The sequence below is a fragment of the Pseudorca crassidens genome, chromosome 2 (assembly GCF_039906515.1).
Source record: "Pseudorca crassidens isolate mPseCra1 chromosome 2, mPseCra1.hap1, whole genome shotgun sequence".
Taxonomy (NCBI): Eukaryota; Metazoa; Chordata; class Mammalia; order Artiodactyla; family Delphinidae; genus Pseudorca; species Pseudorca crassidens.
The window spans coordinates 52,957,427-52,966,594 of NC_090297.1; the positions used below are offsets into that span (position 1 = coordinate 52,957,427).

The following is a 9,168-nucleotide window of genomic DNA, read 5'->3' on the forward strand; positions in this document are numbered from 1 at the left end:
TGACTGGTGTCCTTATAAAAGGGGAAATTTGGACATGGAGACATGTACAGTGGGAGAATACCATGTGAAGATGAAATCAGAGATGTTCAAGCCAAGGAATAACAAAGGTGGCCAGCAAACCACCAGAAGCTAGGAGAAAATTGTGAAACAGACTTTTTCTCCTAGCCCTCAGCAGGAGCCAACTCTGCCAACACCTTGATCTCAGACTTCTAGCCTCCAGAATTGTGAGACAATACATTTCTGTTGTTTAAGCCACCCAGTTGACAGTACTTTGTTATGGCTCTCCAAGGAAATTAGTACAAAATATAAAGAATGTCTGCAAAGCAATACGAAAAAAAATCCAATAGAGAAATGAGCAAAAGCTTAAGCAAACACTTCATGATAGAAGACATTCAAAGGTCAACCATATGAAAAAATGCTCAATATCACTAGTTATTAGAGAAATGTAAATTAGTCCTCAATAAGGTCTCACTGTACACACTTCAGAATAACTTATAGTAAAAACGTTAATATCAATAATACAAAGTGTTGGCAAGGATATAGAGCAAATGGAACACATAAACATTGCTCCTGGAGTGTAAGTTGGTAAAAACCACCTTGGGAAACTCTCTGAATCTACTAACGACCCAGTAATTCCACTCCTAGGCATAGACCAAATAAAAATGTGTACATATGTACAACATGGGGCAAATCATGAATGGTTATAACACTGCTATTCTTAATTTCCCCAAACTAGAAACAGTCTAAATTTATATCCAGTGCAGAATGGAGAAATAAACTGTGTTTTAGCACTGCAATGTAATACTATACAGCAGTGAGGATGAATCAGTCCCTGCTACATTTAAACAACATGAATGAATTTCACAAAAATGAATAATGAGCACCAAGAACAGAGTACAGAATATATTATTCCATTTAATAAAGTTCAAACACAGGAAAAACTGCTCTGATGAGAGAAATCAGGGTAGTGGGTATCTTTGGAAAGGAGTGAGCGACTATGAGGTAGCACAATGGAGATTTGGAGGGGAGAGTGATATTTTTTTTTTTCAATCTGGGTGATATTTACTTTGTGAAAATTCATTGAATTGTACTTTGTGGGCTTTTCTGTGTGTTATACTTCCATGTAAAATTTTATTTAAAAATTAAATACATTCCAGAGTGTCAAGTCATCTTTACCCACTGATAACTGAAAATACTAGTCATGCTTTTCACATTTGTAATGATTTATAAATGTGTTCTACTGGAATATCATTCTGAGCATCTTTGAGGTTTTGTAAAGAAAAAAGAGATTTCAAGTTCAATTTCTTTATCTTTTTATATAATGAAGCTTTGTTGTGTATGTGAAATATTCAATGTTGATTAACTGTTTAAAACTTGGTTAAATCATAGAGTGGACAACAGCATATAAGCAAGGATTTGACACTAAGTTGGGAGGCACAGGTGATCCATTGGATGACAGAATTGGTCATCAACATCAGCTTGCATTCTAATCTCCATATGGATGGCAGCCTCCATTCCAACCTTCCTGAACATGTAATTCCTCCAACTCCAGGAGCTCTCCCTCCCTCACTTCCAAGTTATTCCACATATAGCATTCTCTGCCTAGAACGGTCTTACATAGCTCTTCACCTATCTAACTCCTTCTGAGTCTAGTTCAGATATCCCTGACCCTTATGATAGACCGTCTCTGAGATGTTCCCCAGCGAGTGCCTCATCCTGGTCTTCATGCCCTGTGCAATCCCTTCCCTTGAGTGTGGGCTACACCCAGTGATTCACTTCTAAGAAATAGAATATGACATAAGTGATGGGATATCACTTATAAGACTAGGTTACAAAAAGACCATGGCTTCCATCTTGGGCTCCCTCTCCTCTTGCCTTATTCTCACTCTTTTTCTCTCATAACCCTTGCTCAAGGAAGTCAGGTGCCTTGTTGTGAGTAGTCCTAGGGAGAGGCCCACATAGCAAGAAACTGATGCGTTTGGCCAAGAGCCAGTGAGGACCTGAGGCCTGCCAACAGCCAGGTGAGTGGGGTATTGATTCAGAATGAATCCTCCCCAAGTCAAGCATTGAGATGACTTCAGTCCCAGATGACACCTTGACTGCAGGCTTGTGAGACCTTGAGCCAGAGGTACCAACTAAGCAGTACCCAGATTTCTGACCCACAGAAATGGTGATCTAATACATGTTTGCTGTTTTAAGCAGCTAAAGTTTGGTATAATTTGTTACACAGCAATAGATGACTAATACAGCCCCCACCTTCACTTCTCCCACCCCCAGTTGGACTCATTGCCCCTGTTGTACCCAATGCTTCCCAGAATCACAGCATTTATCACACATTATAGTAATCTACTGCTTACTTGCCAATCTCTTCCATGAAAATGACCAGGGACCATGTCATAACTTTTTTTTATTCCACTTCCTAGAGCTTAGTTGTACTCAATAAGTGTTTGACTAACACATGAAAGATGAAATAGATGTTAGCTGTTTAACCTTGGGAAATAACAACCTCTCTGATTCTCAATCTTTTCATCTGTAAAATGATAACAAAATTTGTAGAATGATTTAAGAGACAAAAAGAGCATAACTTGGTAAGTAATTAAATGTGAAAGGTGAGGGAAAAGGAAGAGTCAAAGTTTGGACAACTGGTATTCCTAAGAGAGAGAAAGAATACCAGAGGAGGAGACGGTTTAAAGTGGAAGATGGTGAGTTCAACTTTGGAGACGCTGAAATTGAGGTATTTATGAACACATCAACCAGGCTGATGGGTATATAGTCCAATGCTTAAAAGGTCTGTGTGGGATAGATTTGGGAGTTAATGGCATGTAGATGGTAAGCGAAGCCATGGGAGAGAAGCCAAAGAGTGAGATAAGCTGTGGGCTGAGAATAGACCCTTAGGGAACATTCTCATGAAGGGGAAGATATAGACAGAGGTCTGTCTAGAATAGGAAGACTGTGGTAACCCAGATGGATGGATGTAGACAGTTTCACAAAGCAGGGAATGATCGGCAATAACAAATACAGTAGCGATCAAGATATTAACATCCTTTGGAATCGGTCATTGGAAGATCATTGAAGACTGTTGCAGATTGTATCGTTCAGAGATGACTGTAACAATATTTCCCATCCCATATGCTCTTCTACAATGTGACCTTGCCTCTGTCCCATTGAGACATGGGGTCTATACTATCTCCCTTTGATTCTGGGAGGGCTTGTGACCACTTTGATTAGTGATCATGGTGGAAGTGGTGCTATGGGACTTCTGAGGCTATAAAAATCACAATTTCTGAATCATAAAAAGCAATGCTTCTTCCACCTCATTTCCTGGAACACTAGGCCATGCCATGTAAGAAGCCAGACTACCCTGAGGCCACCATGCTGTGAGGAAGCCAAACCACATAGAGAGGCACGTTTAGGTCTCTCTGGTCATCATCATGGAGCAGAGACAAGCGATACTTTGTGACCAATCTGACTTCCAGACCCTCAAAATGCACAAGCATAATAAAATGGTTGTTTTATGCCACTACGTTTTGGGGTAATTTGTACTTTATTACACAGTAATAGTACCTAGAACAATGACTTTAGAGAAAGCAGTTTCCATGGCATGGTTAGGACAGAAGCCAGAGTGCAGTGGGTTGGGGAATGTGTAAGAGAAAGAGGGGACACGTGAATAGATTATCGCAGGGGGAGCTCAAATTGGACGTTGATAGAAAGGACTTAGGAGAGTTCTTGTCAGATGCAATAGACCGGACAGATTTATAGGGCAAGAGGAAAATATCGGAGGAATGAGAGTGTTGAAGCAGAGAGGAGAGGTTGTAACAGAGGAATCAGCAGGGGAAGTCCCAGGCACAGGTTGAAGAGCAGGACTTGAACAGTCTCCACGGAGGCTGGAAGAAAATAACTGGAATTTGTTGGGGCAGGAAGGCATAGCAGGTTAGCATGCAAGGAAACTGGTGGTACTGGTGTGAGTGCAGTTCACATGGTCACCTACCAAGTCTGGACTTCCAGCTGGGGGGACTGATAGACTGGAGGAAATGGAAAGGAACAAAGAGCTGGGGTCTCTTGGAGGTCAGAGTGCAGGTATCATGGGTATGAAGGCTTGAGATAGCCAGAAGAGTGGGACAATGCAACCATGAAGGAGGTTACTAGAATGCAGATGACACAGTCCTGGGTCACGACAAGATCAAGGGTGGGGTCTGGGAGTGGTGGCTGAAGCAGAGTAGAAGTGAGGTCCCTTGGAGTTAAAGAGATCAAGGAAGTAACAGTCCAGTCAGTTGTCTGCCTGGGCACTGATATCTCTTAGGGTGACACAGGACTTGAGCAGGAGAGGAATACTGAGAGCCAGGCCATGAATGATTCAGTGAATGAGCATTGGACAGTTTTCAGTATTGGGGAGGAGAGATGTTGGATGGCATGAGGCTCAAAGAAAGCTGTGAGTCTGGACAAGCAATGGTTGTGGAAGTGACAGAGGGAAGCCAGGAAAATCCAGCCACCACTTCTACTTCAGAGGTGTAGGATATGGGCCTGAGAGGGTGAGCAACTTTCTCCTGAAGGGCTACATAGAGAGTGAAGACTTCTGTTAAAAGATGATGAGAGCCTTCTAACGAGGATCCGGGGATAAAGGGAGTGTGGTCCACAGTGGATGGAGGGTTCCTGAGGGTGTAATGGCTAAATAGGGTTTGGAAGTGGGATGAGTAAGAAATTCAAGGAGGGCAAGTAATGGTGCAGGTGGCGGGGTGTGGAATTTGAGGTCGCGGAAGGGACTTTTTGTTGCAAGGCCCTCGTTCTAGGCAGAGACCCTCTTAAGGTATTTAGAACTTCAGTATTTAGAGCCTGAGCTATGCAGGTGGTGGGGCCTTGTTCTAGGCCAAGGTTCTTGCCCTCCAAGTCCAGTGCCCCTCCCTTGGGCAGGCCCCTCTCATTGAAGCCAGGAGGCCCCTATGCCTGGCAGATGGCTGTTCTTGAACTCCCCTGAGAGGAAGACAATAAAAGCAATTTGACCACCCACCTGGAAGCTCATATTAACTTTCTATGGCTATTTTAAGACAGAAATGGACACGGCTCCTATTAATAAGCCTGGCTAAGTAAGGCCTGTCTGCCGCCAGAGTGACGCTGAAAGCCTCTTTCCCCACAGAGGCCCTGAGGGGGGACAAAGAGAAGGGGTGTGTGCTCCTGTCATAGGACAAGCCCACGCTGGTCACTGCAGGTAGAAAATTCTACAGGGAAAAAGAGTCCTCAGCCTCTAATCTACCTCTTGCCCTTCATGGAGGAGTTTACGCACATAATTATAGCATCTAAAGGAGAGACCAAGCATGTCGCTTTCCAGGCAAACCCCATGAGACCCCCAACAACCTGAGGGAGGAGGTTCTGTTCCATGCCCATTTTACAGATGTGGAAACTGAGACTTAGAAGAGGACCTTCCAACGCATTCCCGTGGCCCCCAGCCCCTCTGCTAACTGCCTGCGCATCTCAGCATTCTTGGTTCAGATTCCTGAGGTGGGAATATGATCGGCCTGGCTCCGTTTTGGGGCTAGACCATAGGTCGTAGGTTGCTGGCTGGCCTGAGTTGGCTCAGATGACCCCCCGGCTGTACTGGACACCAGGGGTGGGACAAACACAGCTGAGGAATGTCCCTCGGCTCTTTCAGCTGGGGCTCTCTGTTGAAGTGTTCCTTTTATTTTATTTTATTTTATTTTATTTTAACATCTTTATTGGAGTATAATTGCTTTACAATGGTGTGTTAGTTTCTGTTGTATAACAAAGTGAATCAGCTATACATATACATATATAAAAATATGGAACGCTTCACGAATTTGCGTGTCATCCTTGCACAGGGCTGTGCTAATCTTCCCTGTATCGTTCCAATTTTAGTCTATGTGCTGCCGAAGCGAGCACGAATTGTTCCTTTTAGAAGAGATGATGGCCAACATTTGTACTGTACTGCTAAAACCTCCACCCGCCCTCAGGCAGGAACACAGGCTTTTGGAGCATTTATAAATGAGCGCTTTTAACTGCCAGAACTGATAAGATACAGTAAGCATACTCTCACTCCAGCGTTCACTAGTGTGTGACCCCGTTCCCTTTCAAACTGCTCCCCCTACCAAAATGTCTCTGTCTCTGAGAGCTCCCAGATAGTGACTCGTGTGTGAGCAATGGGCCCAGTCTGTCGCCAGATGGCATCTGCATGCTGTCCTCTTGCCACACACACCGCTGGCCCTGCCACCTCCGGCACTGGCGTTTTTGCAGCTGTCACTGTGTCCTCCAGCCTCTGCTGATCCCCTCAGCACACCTAAGCCCTGCGGTGATTTAAAGAAGAACCCCAGGAGGAGTTCTTCATCTTGCTTTTGTCACCTGTTATTAAGGGGCATCACCAGGCTCTGACCACCGATGGCTTGGGGGGGCTTGAGTGAATCTGCTCTTCCACTTTGTCCTCGCCAGCCTCTTTCCCCAGGACCCAGGCACAAGGGCATGGGGGGAGGGGCCGGGGCGGTGGCTGACAGGCTGGGGCAAAGTTGAGGAGAGACAGCAGGGCTGACCCTGCAATGGCCTCCATTTGGTTCCCTGGGGTTTAGGTATTCCCCAGGAAATTCCTTGTCTCTCAGGCTAGTAGACTTGGGCCAGACCTACCCCAGAGTCTAACCCTGATGGTGGAGGTGGCTTAGAATCGAGGTGGCTGTAATGGGCACAGCCTCCCAGGATCAGCAGGACGGAGGATTTTGGGGTGAAAAATATACCAGATCTGCTGGGTAAGCAGATGGGCAGAGGGCAGATGAGCCCTTAAATTTACACTGGTCTCCTCTCTATACCTCTCTCTGCCTAATCTTGGGGTGAGAAGTAGAAAAGGGTAAGAGCTGTAGGGAGAGGAATGGGGCAAGTGACTGGGCCCAGACAGCAGTGGACCTAGGGCAACGGGTGAAGCATTCACACATGCTAGAGCACCAAGCCTCTCAGGGGCTGATTGCTCCCTGGCAGCCAGTCCGTTACAAGGGACGTAGCCTAGCCCTGTAGGTCAGCTGGGAACAGATGGTATAGACTTGATGCGACACTTAAGAGCACATTTTTAGGAGCCAGACTGCATGCATGAGAATTCCAGCCCCACTCACAAGCTGTGTGACCTTGGACCAGTTACAAGTCTCTGTGAGATGGAAGTCACTATAGGACATATCATGTAGGGTCATTGTGAGCAGGCAACCAGATGGTACACACAAAGTGCTCAGAACAGTGCCTGGCACTCAGCATTGGGTTCACTATTGTTGCTGAACTCATCTGTGTCTTGCCTTCTCCAAGATTGTAGGTCCTTCAGGGATTTCAATATTTTTCTTTTTCTCCCTGTACATCAGTGTTGACAAGGGGAAAATAAATGAGTGAATGATTGGAAAATAAACTTATTGACAAATGTCCAGGGAAGAAGATCTTGTTAACAATGCTTAGACCTGTGTGATTTTATGCATCTGCTGGGCTTATCCCCTCAGTGTGATGACTCAGGCCCACTCTCCTCCCCACGCTCTCCCCCATCCCCATATACCTACCCACATCTGCACACCCCTATACTCACTCTTCTCCCCACACGCCTCCCACACATCCACACCCACCTTCTACACTCCCCACAAGCACGCATACAGCCTCTCACACGCAGCCACACCCACTTCCCTCCCAGACTCCCCTCTCCACATACACCCATCCTCACAATCACACACACACACACACACACACACACACACACACTCACACTCCCATCCTGACACAATGTAAGGAATATATTTTCCTGCTATACCCTTCTTTAGGGTAAGTCAGGAAAAGAAAATGAGCCTCCTGGCTGCTTTAGGTCTTCAGCCCTTATCCCTTTCTGTCCCTGTCTCCGCTTCTCTCTACCTGTTCCTCTCTCAGTTGAAAGAACAGAGCCCTGGGAAGCCTGGACCTGAGTTTCTCAGATGCCACTGAAATTAAGCCATAGTTCAGAGGTCACTCAGAGTCAGAATCACCTTCAATTTCCTCATGACAAGGGGAAACTCATTTTCTCTTTGGCTACCTGAACAGAAACGAGTCTTTTCTCAATCCCAGAGGCATACAGCTCTACATGCTCTGGAGCGACTCAGCTGTATCTGGAGTCTTCCCCCCACAGGGGAGTTTCTAACCACTCTCAGCTCATCTCTGCAATGGTTTTCACGTTGCCTACATGACAGAGAGGAGAAAACTGACTTATATTTAACACAAATATTTGTTTAAAATATTTAACAAATATCTCTATTCGAGCAATATAATGTAAACCTCACAGCACTATTAGGCTGGGTAGTCCTCCAGTTTACAAATGAAGAAACTGAGCACAGAGGTGTTCAGTAACTTGTCCGTGGTCACACAGGAAGTAAATGGTGGAGCCACTACTCAGATTCTTCTGACTCCAAAGCTGCAACTAAAAATTGAAAGATCTTCCCTATAATCTTGGGTTCAGGGAACAGCTTTGCCATCACATGGCCTTGTCTTGCACTGGTCTAGTGACACGCGTAGCCTTTTCCTGTGATGAGCTTTGATATGAAACCAAATGTGACTTGGCAGCTCTGTCTTTTGGGGAAGATACAAGTACTTTCTCGTGCCTGTGGCAAGAAGCCTCTCCATCCATCCGCCCAACCATTTGTCTGTCTATCTATCCGTCCATCCATCTAACTAAAAGCTTTCTGAACACAATTTATTCATCTATAAAATGGGGATAGTTGATGTAAAGTTTGAGTGTTACAAAACATGTTAAATACTTGACATAGAGTGGGTGCATTAATATTTATTCCATGATGTCTTTGCCTTGTTAAGGAGTCAGTTTCAGGGTGATTTTAATTCTTCTTTGGAATGTCCCATTCTTGCAGCTGGATAATGTTCAAAGAGCTCTATCCTTTGATTTATGGCTCTGGGGACCTGGGGTTATGGGGATGCATTGGGTCCTTTTTATTAGATGTGTCTCTCTGGCTTCCACAGAGAGCAGTAGGAAAGTCCCGCAAAGGAAAACCGTGGGCAGGGGGATCATGAATGATATAAACAAAAGTCAGGAGCAGCCTATAGGCTTCATCTTAAAGGAGTCAGGCATGGTAGGGGGAGGGGCTGGAGAGCAGGAAGTTTAGATTAGCTTCCCACCTTTTCTCCAGACTCCTTATCTCTCAAGAAGGAAGTTTGTGCAACATTGAA

General features: G+C 45.1%; 1 non-coding gene across 1 annotated transcript; it reads right to left on the minus strand.

Annotated features, from left to right (window-relative positions):
* Positions 1–5,786: 5,786 nt before the first annotated feature.
* LOC137220268 (U6 spliceosomal RNA) lies at positions 5,787–5,892 on the minus strand. The gene has a single exon (XR_010941580.1). It is a non-coding gene; the product is annotated as a U6 spliceosomal RNA (small nuclear RNA).
* Positions 5,893–9,168: the final 3,276 nt, after the last annotated feature.